We start from the raw sequence: 12,203 nt of genomic DNA, 5'->3' as shown, positions 1-12,203 counted from the left end.
GATTCATCATTCATTAAAAAGACAATGTTTGTATTTTACAGGAAAAGAAGAGTGTTTTGTGAACCACGTGGTCTTGCCCCCCCCCCCCCCCTTCTTTCTTTGAAAGCCAAATATTTGACAATGAACTTTCTTTTCAGTTTTGGAAGGCTGACAAATCAACTTTGAAAACAACTTCATATATGTAAAATGTGAGATCACTTGCCAAACGTGATATTTTGGGGCATGTTTGGGTCCTGTGCCATAAGAGTCACAGCAATAATATCCACTCTGTTTATGGTTTGCCTGTGTGAGCAAAGTGATCTAGCATGTGTCTGGTTAGCTACTGTTACTGACTGATATCAAACCTACTTTTATTTTCAAGCTTTTTAGTGAAAGTTTTGCATGCTTTTTTATTATTTTTGCTGAATGTCATTGTGCAGTGAGGCTAGTTACTCAGTGCCTCCTGTGACAGGAGAAACAAGTGCTGTAGATGAAAAAAATTTCCTCACTGTATGATAGGCATTGCTAGTGAGTATATGTTTTGATCAGCCAAAAAGACAAATATAAGAAAACTTGGAGAAGAGGAGGAAAAAGCATCCTGAATAAGTATGTAAATCGTTCTTTAAATTGATGGCAGTGGGTATATTTGTGCATCATCATTGTACACCAGCCTAAAAGCGGAGGAAACTTGAATTACAAAAATAATCTTCATTGAGTGCTCCCTATTATGTATGCTTCATCTTTCAGCAACAACAACAAAAAAAACAACAAAATGACTGCTCCAGGAAAAGCCCATATCTGGCTGTCTTAATCCTGACACCATCCATGCTTGATGTGCTGTTGCTGAGACTGACTCTTACCAAAATTTATACCACAAACGGCATCAGATCATCAGATCTCACATTGGTATCCTACAGCAAAGTTGAGAACCTAAATGGAGCACAGGCATGCTATCCTGAAAGAGAAAGAAGTGCTTGAAAGCTGTTCTAAACCTTCCCAAAGGTGGGTTATGCTATGGCCTTTGTGCTTGGCAGGCAGTTGATGAGCCTGAATACAGAGAGTTTTTTGTTTTTTAATATAACTGGTGAATAAAGATTGTTCTACTTGACTTGAATAGTGACTGTGATACAAAAATGCAGGGTTGTTTATGTTCTTATGGCGGAAGGGGGGTCAAAAAGAAAAAGTTTTTCATAAGTTATTAACAATGTGTCATGGGCTTGTTCCCCTTCATTCAAAAAGATGAGGTGACAAAGTTTGACTCCTCCTTTAAATCATTAAAAAGTTGATATGAAAAACCATTGAGAATAAGTAACCCCAGGTTGAAATTTCAGCATGAAATGACTATAGAACTTTTGACAGATGTGGAACTTTGTTACCAATTTGCATTGAGAGAATATTAATTATAAAGCAAGCCATACAAAGAAATGAAGCTTCCCTGTGAAGATATTCTGTACTATGATGGTGATAAGAAATTCTACACCATAATTTCTTTAAATGTGTTTTTTTTGCATTTCTGAGGTAGGACCTCTTGCCTTCCTTCCTGTGAAAGGAAGGAAAATTCTAGCATATTCCTGAGAAAATGCCAAGGAAAACCTTTTAAGAAACGGAATAGTATAAAAATGTTCTTAACTGATTTTTCTTCCAGAGAGTAAGGAAGGAAGAACCTTAAAGAAACATCTTTTCCCTAGAGCTGTTAAAGTATCTTAACCTCATATTCTATTTCAAAATAACTGAAAAATTTTGAAAGGATTTTGTTGCCTAGAAGAGGTTTTGTGGTTGGTAAATTAGACATTATACAAAGGAGTGTGATTTTTATAATGCGTCTCATTTCCAAATTTTTCTTGCTTACAGAGGGCAAATAGTTTTCTAACCTTCAGCACTGAAGAAAAGACATTGAAGAGAGATTATGCAAGATGAGATCAGCTTACGTTCCTACTGTGCTAGGAGCTGTGCATAAATTAAGCAGGTAGCTGTTCCCTGTGTCCTTCTAGAGCATAGGGCATACACATATGAATGCAAAGTAGAACTCTTACATTGGGACGTTATTTGGTGAATCTTTTAATTTGATCTTTCAAGCTACAAAACCCACAAACATTTTTGCCGCAACTTTTCTTAAGGTGTCAGATAAATAGTAAATTTATTGTATTATTCTTAGAAGAAGTATACCAATGAACCAATTTGAGCTTTAAACTAAAACAGTGTTAAAAGTTTATTACAAAAATGAAGACCATTCAATCAGTAATTCTTGTAATACCTCAAGGGCATATAATGGTAGTGCAAGTCTTGGCAAGGTATCTGTTGCTCTCCACTGTGAAGTAATGGAGACTTATTTTTTTGTAAAGCATTAACGTATTATTGTAGTTTATATAGCAGCTAAGAAATTAAGTTTGATCATATGAACGAGTATATACACTTTGTTAAGCGTTACAAAGGCCCTAGGCGAGATGAGTCATCTAATTTTAAAGATCGTACAGTCTAAATACACTTTAAAGGGGTTATAAGACATCCATGGGAGAGCGGAAGAAGATGGTCTCAAAATCTCCAGCAGCTGGTCGAAGTATTACTGAATTAGAAGTATATGAATATAATTGAAAAAAATACTGAAAATACTGAAACTGAATGAGGCATTGTGATTGTTGCCCCAATTCTTGATTAAAATAAGTTTTTAATGTCCATTTAAAAGATTTTACACTCTTCAGAATAGGAACAAAGCTCTGCTGGTTGCTGACCTGAAATGATCTCTCAAGATGGTGTTATTTTGTTATATTAATAGAGATGTTTTAATGCATTAGAAGTATATTTAGAAAAGTTTGGGGCAATAAAGGCTGAGTGCTGGCAACAGTCATTGTGCTTTTCAACCACTTCTGCTATCTGAGATGGCACATGATAATGGTAAATATATAATTTATTCTTTCATTTAGCCTTTAGTCAGTACTTTTGTACCATGCTGTACAAAAAGGGACAAGTATTGCACAGTTTATTTGCTAGATTCACGTTTGTTTTATAGTGATACTTAGCAATAATTTTAAGAAAAGCCACTACTTCTGAGAGGTCTTGTGGCCACTCTAGTGGTGTAACAGAACATCTGCGTAGAATCAGTACTGGATAGATCAAGAAAACTGTCTTTGAAAAAACATGGATTATGTTTCTGCTCTAGTGGTAGAACCCTTTTTTTGAGTCTGCATATAACAGTAGGTATGTAAAGCAAATAGATAACCTGTCCTTCTGAAGCCTAGATCACTTCTGGAAAACAGAAAGAACTGGAGTCATTCTGAGAGCTAGAATGACTTGTAGGCTGTACTTTATGCATTTCTCTGCAGTCACAAAAGCTAGAAACTTAATCTGTTTTAGAGGAAAGTTGAGATTCTGATGATAATCACTTGTCTTCAGTAGCTGAAGCTCTGAGAGACATGAGATACCATAAGACATGGCAAAACCACGAGGACTGGGAAATCTGAATATGCAGTCCGGGAAGCACCTGCAGAATAGTCCAGGTAAGGTAAGTGTTAAATCTATGCCAGGGCCATTTCAGACATTTCTGTTAGTGTGTTATTGCCATGCACAGCTTTCGCTTAGTAAGGGTACAGAGATGGATTTTATGTAAGGTATTGTTCACAAATAACTAAATCACGTTATAGTTGCCCATGACTCTTTATGTGACCTTTATGGATACTTTCTACAGAAACTTGCACAAATAGGTTTGTTTGCTCAGATGTTTGGGGAATAGCTACTCTAAGGAACTATCAGATATGAACAGGGGTGTTCATATGTGAACAAAGTATTATGATTCATTTCTGATTATTTCTTAGTTGTTGATCATTTCCGAGCTGAATTGCCTCTTTCCCTTTTTGTAAGTATGTGAAGACTGGCCCACCCATGAGAATGTGTTTAATAATAATTTGTTGTTCTTCTAGTTAAACTTTATCACCCACTTGGAAGCATAATCAATACTGTATGAATTTGAATGATTAGGTTTTATAAATAACAAGAAATCACTAGGGTGTAGTTTATGTACAGACTACAAGGTGCAATGTATTTATATAAGCACTTGATTTATATTTTCAAATAAATACACGTCCCTATATCAGTGTCAGTTCACAAAAGACTCTAAGCTAGATGGCCAGTGAGTATACATCTGTATAGTTTCATTGGAGTTAGGGCATCGTTTAAGACAGCTGAGGATTTGACTCTTGTTCATAAGTGGCCGCATTGTACTTTTCTGTGCTTCATGTGTCTGTGGTTTATGGGCTTGTTCCTATTAGGTCTAATTAAAGAAACAATTTTGGTCATGATAGGAGCACATCAACACTGCTGGACTTCCATGAAAACGTACAGAGGTCTGTACGCACATCTTAAGTCTTGTACATGTATTATTGCAGCTTTCTATGCTATGTAGACATTTGTCAAGTGCTCTATCTCCTTTATCATTTTAGTTGTCATTTTCTATATTCAGTGTCCTGTTTGAGAAGCAGTGATTAGAACTGCACAAAGGAACTGTGCGGAAGCTGCCCACTGAAAAAACGGGCAAATGCTTTCAAATAATCTGATAAAGAAAACCCGAAGTATAGAAATTACAGAATTTAGCACTTGTCATATACGATGGATCAATACTCTCAGAGCATTTTTATTCATTTTAGAGGTTAGTAGCATAAAAAAGGGGATTACGTTTAATGAAATGTTGATGCCAGTTATGTTTCTGCAGTAATGTTTCTGCAGTAGAATCATTAAGGAAAATCACTGGAGATCATGGTTTCTTTTTTAATGTATTTCCTTCCAACAAAGTGTGGGGTTTTTTGTTTTGTTTTGTTTTTTTCTAAGACAAAGCAGTAAAACCATGGTTCAGCATGCATTTGCGGGCAAGGAGGAATATTTATTTTTAATATTTAGTGACATTATCTCATATGTGCTGTAATATTTTGATACACATCTTTTTGGCCAAGGTTGTGGGCCTACATAGTTAATTCCTGTAGTGGTCCTTTCTTTTAGCTCTAGGAATTTTTCTAGGAAAAAGGTATACTAAGTGGTTTAGTATCTAAGTTAATATTTTTTGGCTTACATTTCATTGTAACTGATAATTTCCTACGCCATTGTGTATGTTGAAGCAGCAATGACTTTTTGAAAATTACAGCAGTGGAGAAGCAGCGTAAATAATCTCAAATACTTTTGACTTCTGACCACTGAGTCTCATGTTGCCAGACTGCTTACTGTAACGATTGCTATTATAACAATACTGTCATTAAAATAATGTGCTCTGGCATGTAATTGGATGTCATTACTCCACCTGTGAATACTGGAAGTCTTTTCCTGAGTTTAGATCATCTTACACACCATTTCTCCTTGCATACTCTTATCTCCTCCCTTTTGTCACCTTTGCAGTCTGTCCGGCTGTCCCTATGCTAGTCTCAGTGCTTCACAAGCAAGTACATCCACACAGAAATCTTCCACAGATTCTGCTGCCAGAAGTGGCAAAGGCTTCACCAGTCACATATTGTATTCTGCATTTCAGTGGTGTGGAGCACATCAGACAGGAAGGGACTTATTGCAGCAAATGGTCAGCTATTCCTGCTTTCGTAAGCGGAGTGTTGTTGCCGCCAAGAGAAAGGGTAGCCGGAAGGCTAGGGGAAACAGAACACCACAGAGGCATGTCTCTACTCCCAAGTATTTCTCTCTCATCTTGTTATTGAAAACAGGAAAGAGAGGATGTGGAAAATATCAAGGTCCTATTGGGGAAAAGAAAAAAATTAAGGTGATGGAGGGGAATAGAAGAGGAGAAGGCCCAAGGATGGATCTGAAAATAAGAAAAAGGGGGCTTGTGGTTAGGTAGAGGAGAGCCAAAAAAAAAAAGTAGAATTAGACAGAACGGGGAGATGCTGGCTATCTGAAGAGGTTATGACAGAACTAGACAAAATGCAAGAGAAGAAAAATGAGAGGAAAAAGACAAAAGGAGCTAAGAACTTTTGGCTTTATAAAGTAAAACATTTTTGAAGAAAAGTGAAACTAATCTAAATGAGAGTGGAGGAAGCATTAGGCACAAATGCCAAAAATTAAAAACAGAGGGGAAAAAGGAAAATGGAATAATAAAGGGAAATGGAAGGGGATGGGGGGGGGGAGAATGCCCCACAAATATACTACTTTTTTCCAATACTCATTTTTTGTCATATGTCCTTGGGGAAATGGCTGGCCTAATAGGATAAGTATAACGATGATGTGCATGTCTTAAAATGTTCCTATGGGAAGAGACACCTCTATTTTTATTTGTTGATAACAGTACTGTACTAGCACTAGACCATGATGCAATGTCTCCAGTTACGTAAAGAGCTCTCTCCAAAGCAGTAGTTGGCATTTCTGGTGGCCTTCGCTTATGTTACAAGGTGCAGAGCTGCCTCGGCTCTTTGTGGCAGTGGAATTTCAGTGTTCGCAGCACTGCACGGGAACAGATCCTTATGTATGTAGCTGGTGCAGTAGAAAAACAAATATGTGATCATTCAATCTGACCACATTTGAATTTTGTAGGTTTTTGTGATCTTATTTTTACCAGCCAGAAGGACCAAAATTACGGATTTCCAAAAATAGCCACAATTCTTACTGAAGGTGGTAGCCACCAGTTTGAAAGTTTCTAGTCCTGCTTGGGGGGGGGGGGGGGGGGGGAGGTTTCTAAAGGCATTGAGAATTTTATTCTATTTAGAGACTTGTATGTTCTTCTCATATTCTACTCAAAGTAGGATCTGCAAACTAAGGTGTGTTTTGTAAGTCCTCTGAGGTAGACCTTTCTTCAATCATGCATTCAGTTGCACAGATAAGATTAGACTAACCACTTCAGGAATAACTTTATTTACATGTGTTGACTCTTAAGTTTTGAAGATATTTAATATAATACATTAACATGACATTCAAAACTTCAACATTAAATCATACTGGGCTTTCTTGAGAAGAGTAAGTCTGAAAGCACTCACCTTCATTTTGTCATCTTCCCAAGCTTTCCTTTGGAAATTTTTATAACAAAGTTCATAGGAAGATACAGCTGTAAGCAGACAAGCAGAGACTTTTACTTTAGTAATATTTACATTAAATTTTTAATAATATTAATTTTCTTACACCCAGAAGTAACCACTTCAAGCAGCAACGAACCTCCAATGTTGAAAATTTTAAGAAAACATGCTAAAACAGTGGGGGTTTCAAAGGTATTTTTGGATTAGATTACAACTAAAAGCTTTCTAACTGTGTATATGCCCTCTGCTGACACATACCTGAATTGCCAGAAATGAATGTATTGAACACAGTAGACTGAAGAATCTTGCAAGCGGAATTTGATACAGGTCAAAGGAAAGGCTCTAGGTCTGAGTGCTGTAAGAATATGTATACATATATTAATGTCAGGGAAATATGAAAATTCACTGTCTTTAGGTAATTTTATACTTATGTTTCAAATATGTTTGAACTGCATTTCAGGTGTTATGTTTTTTTCACGACTTTGTTATTTTACATATCTTCTTGAGACACTGCATTAACTGTATTGATAGTCCTTGTGCAGAACTGGCAGAACTCTGACCCAAAAAGAATTTTTAACTTTCCTCAGTTTGACCTTTCTGCTGAGAATGTGAACCAAGACAGTAACTGTTAGAAAACAGATATTGGTTCACATAGTATTAGACTGAGAAAACTGCTTGTCTTCTGTATACTTCTGCAAGGCAGCATCAGGCAATTCCCTTCTACTTTGTTTTCAATTCACTTTATAAACATGAATCCATCATTCTTTTCAACTGTTGGAGCACCGGTTGAAGATGCCTTTGAGATAAAGGGGGCCGTATCCTGTTAGCTATCTGTTACCCTTTAAATAGTATTTAATGGCTATACTGCTTGTGAGAGAATACAAGTTGAATGACAGCAGGACAATACTGCATTGTGAAATAGAAAAAAAGATATCAATTAGATAATAATAATAAAAAAGCTTCCATAGAACTGTGTGTAGATAGGATGTCTGGAATTGTGTTCCAAATAGAATGTATTATGTAAAGTTTTATACGAGGTCTGTTTCCCTGAGGATGTTTATCAGTCTTTTGAACAAGGAAGAGTGAATGAGCTCAACCCAGCCCAATCCGGTATATTAAAAACATATGTTGGGCCACAAAAAATCTCCCTCAAAATAAACTAAACCAAGCTGAGTTCTTCTGCTTTACCTCTTGGGGTTTGAACTTTCAAAGGACAGACAAACTATACTGCTACCAGCTGCAACACAGAGGTTAAGAACATCCCTTTTTCTAAAAGGGCTTAAAAGCATAAGTACTGTATTGTAGGGGCTGAGACTTCATGGCAAACATTGAATTAAGCTTCAAGCTAATGAAAGAGTCATGGGAGCTGACAATAACAAATCCTGACTGCGCTTAAATCTGCACTTTTCCTTATGTGCTGCTGCTTGAGGGTCAATTTAGAGATTCTGCATTAAGGTGATTCCAAGACCAAGCACAGGTGCCTGAGGTCATGTAAGTGATGAGTATGCTTTGTTACGTGACAGGAAAGATCACAGCACTGGCCTCTCTAACTCTCTGACTTCTCAGACTTTTGGACATCTGTAGTCCAGCGGAGGAGATTTGAGTGCTGAAACTGCAGGATCAAACAGGTTGCTGGGGGTCAGTCAGATACCGAATATGACAGTATCGTGCTGACTGTATTAACTTTGCCAGGCTCATACTGAGATGTGGCTTTTCTATTGCTAATGTTATCTGAATGTTTAGAAGAGCCCTCAGCCATGAAGAGCTTTCCCCTAAGCTGTTCCTTCTGATTCCTGTGAAAGAATTGTCTTCTCTTTCAGGGCCGCGTTATTGCTTGGTCCTATTCAAGTACAAGGGAAGGAAAAATGGCCTTCACCTGACAGACCTGTTCAGACCCAAATTATTTCTCTAACTTAAGTTCAGACTCAGTAGCAGTCTAACAAAAGAAAACGGCTTCCTATGAAGTTTGAGATGTTCTCAACTGCATCTAAAAATGCTGAAGGAAAGACCAGGATTGGTCAGGGCCAGAAAGCAGTCTGTAAAGGGAACTGCTGCCACTTCCCTCGTTTCAAGTCGGGAGAGGAGGTGCTTTTAGGTCTTGATTCAGAAGTGCAAGGATACTGAGAACACTGACACCAAAACTGATAAAAACCTACTTAAAATAAACCATCTGTGCTAAATCTTCTTCTTTTGGCCTCAAAGCCTCCAGCTTCTGTAAGATCAGCATTTTGTTGACAAAGTAAGAAAGAGAAGGCATGGAGCTACTGTCAGACTCTCTCATTCAGGAAACCTTTGAAAATAGGGCTAGTGAAAGGGAGGCTTTTCCCTCCATCTTTTATACCAGCAAAGAAGTGAAATTTTTTTAAAGGGAGGAGGCAACCTTATTTTCCACACCAGCAATTTTAGGTGGCAACTAGGTGTTCCACTGCAGGTTTGGAGTGGTATATGGCAATATCTAACAGTGATGGGGAGATACCAGCCCTCTCTGCTGAAACCAATCAGGACTATAGTAATTACTAGTACTTCCCTTTAGAATATGATTACTAAGCTTCAAGACTAGCACTGATGAGACATACAGGAGCCATTCACATCTCATGCCTTTTGTTTTACTAGTTGGCAATCTCTGTCATTAAGTTGAAATGCAGTCCATATTTTGAAACTTAATTGTAGAGCTGCAAGCTTTCCAAGGCAGATATTAAGACTGCCTGAATGTATTTATATAGTACCTTACCAAGAATCTTAAAGACACTGGGTAGTAAATACATCAAATAAAATAGATCCCTTTTGTATGGGAGGGGAGGGTGAGCGGTAGTGGTAAACAAAGGCTTACATTTTGGAGCCCAAAAAAGGCATAAATTAAAAAGTAAGTCATTGCCACTGGACAATCCTTTAGACTTGTACCTAGCAACATGTTACTCAGTATTTACTATACAGGATAGATGTATGATGAGTAATGCTTAATTTTTAATGATACCCTAGGAGAAGGGATCTGAAGTAAAAAAGTATGCTTGAGTAGATAATACATTTGTGTCCATTATCTCATTTTAATTCATTATCTTCACTTCAAGTCAATGTTTTGCTTTGAAGGGGATGTTTCTAAAGTAAAAGTAATTTCTGTACTGTCTGGCCTTCAGTTAATTTATGATTTACCATCACATTTCTGTTTCTGAAAATGCATTTTCTTTGCCTGGTTAGTTGTGACAGACAAGAGAAGTTGTGAGGCTGACCAGAGGCAAGCCTTCTACTCTGAATTCTTTCAATTAAAATGGTCTTGGAGAATACTTATAACAATAATAGCTTTAACAAAGTAAATGAATGTTTACCTAGTTTTTTAAGTAAAAAAGATTCCTTACTTTATTTCTCATGTTGTTTTGTTTCATATGACTTTGTATGTATTCAGATAGGCCATAAAGATACTAAACAATTTACATAGAGGATTAGAGGATTTGTTTTTATGTCCCTGGAAGTTGTATGTTAAAATGGGATGTCTATACAACCACTTAACGCTAGCTATGTGAAATGAATTAAAATAACAAACTTCCTCTATAACTGTTGTGGAATAAACAGTCTTTTGTGCACATGAAGGAATTTGACCTAAAAGCATCCATAGCTTTAGAAAGCAACAATATTCTGGTCCTTGCCTCCTCTTGTTGGCAGGACTGAGGATCTCTAAGGATTCATATTCCAATCATTGGTCACTCTAAGGAGAGGATCCAAATCATACCCAGTCCCAGACAGCTTCTTGTTCTGACCGATCCTGTTCAAAGACACCACTGGTCTTGCAAGTAGAGGTAGCTCTCACCATACACCTTTAAGTCTTTGTTTACCAAGTTCATGCATTGACTCTCTTTGTTCTACATTCTCTAGGACTACAGCATGATTCTGGTTCAGATCCACGTGGAAGTTTTGTCCAAAACCTGCATGAAACAGAGGCCAACAAGAAGCTTTGTATATTGTTAAGCTCTTGCTTGCATTTTAGTTTCAATCCACAAACAGGCCTAAGCATTGTATTAGTTCAGCACAGGAGTAAATTCTACCATCTGTGACTCCTTATGCTTGTAAACAGTGTAAATCATATGTATGCTGGGAAACACTGTGCTCAGTAGAAAACATTGGCCAAACTAGTCTCTTAGACAGTCTATGTAATGCATAAAGCCTGCAAGGCCTTTTCTGTTCAATGTCTGTTACTGTACAGCCATTACCTCAAATTCTCTAATGGGTTGGTTGTGGGGGTTTTTGTAGGCTTCAACTGTAGCGTGCTTTTTCCTATGATCTGGCTTGAGTTATGGTTACATTTCTGATCTCCATAAAGCCTGTGCTTTCTCTAATTCAGAAATGGAGAAAATTCCTTTGACAGATATAAGCTGTTATTATACTACGTGGATGCTCAGCTCTAAGTTTTTAACTGAGAAATCATTGTTTAGGAAATCCTTGTCATCTGAATTTCAGATGTATTAGCTGTAAACATGCAGTATGTTCCCAGCTGTAGGCTTTTTTCTTCTCTTGCTGCACACTGTTGCTCCATGGAGTTTTGTGGAGGTAGGACTTAACTACAAAATTTTGGTATCAGTCCAACATGCGCATCTGGCTTGCTTAGTAAATGTACTTCTACAGCAGTAAAACAATAGGCAATGGGGGAAGGGAGTGGAACCAAAAAGCAAGAGACAAATGAGGAACCAAAAAGCAAGAGACAAATGACCGATTAGTGGTAAGAGAACTTGAAGGAAAATTAAAGGGTCAGCAAAAGTGAATTTTGCTGATCTAGTGGCATTTAGCCTCGTGTATAAAGAATGCCAAGGCTGCACAAAGAACAGTGTCCTGCCTTGTGTATGTGTTGTAGACCATATACTTCACTAGGTCCTTTTCCTGAGCTCCTCTCCCCCCCTCCCCCCCCCCCCATTGTTTATCTTAAATTTTAGATGCCGATGCTTTGAGAAGACAACAGGAGAATCATGTTCTGTTTTTTTAAAGGAGCTGATGTGTTGTGAAGTTGTCATTTTTTCATTGTTCCTTTACATGGAGCTTTTCAAGGATTGATGCATCTCAGTCTGCCATTTTCAGCGCTCTCTGAAGAGCAAGTTTGAATATGAACTATCTGCTTTCCCTATCAGTGCTCATAAACATGACCAAAAAAAGATTTTAAAAAATGTATAGGTGAATCTGCTAAAGTTTGAGCCTCAGTTTAATTCTTAAAGTCCTTCAAAGTCCATGTATTTGTAGGAAATGAATGAGATG

The 12,203-nt window shown here is 37.4% G+C and overlaps 1 long non-coding RNA gene across 1 annotated transcript; it reads left to right on the top strand.

The window, feature by feature from the left end:
• Nucleotides 1–72: 72 nt before the first annotated feature.
• On the top strand, nt 73–6,048 carry LOC135325164 (uncharacterized). Its single transcript, XR_010386343.1, has 3 exons — nt 73–981; nt 1,831–1,945; nt 3,370–6,048. It is a non-coding gene; the product is annotated as an uncharacterized LOC135325164 (long non-coding RNA).
• Nucleotides 6,049–12,203: the final 6,155 nt, after the last annotated feature.

The sequence above is a fragment of the Dromaius novaehollandiae genome, chromosome Z (assembly GCF_036370855.1).
Source record: "Dromaius novaehollandiae isolate bDroNov1 chromosome Z, bDroNov1.hap1, whole genome shotgun sequence".
In the NCBI taxonomy this organism is placed as follows: Eukaryota; Metazoa; Chordata; class Aves; order Casuariiformes; family Dromaiidae; genus Dromaius; species Dromaius novaehollandiae.
Note: the sequence above shows the minus strand (reverse complement) of the source record. Positions and strands in the feature narration are given on the sequence as shown.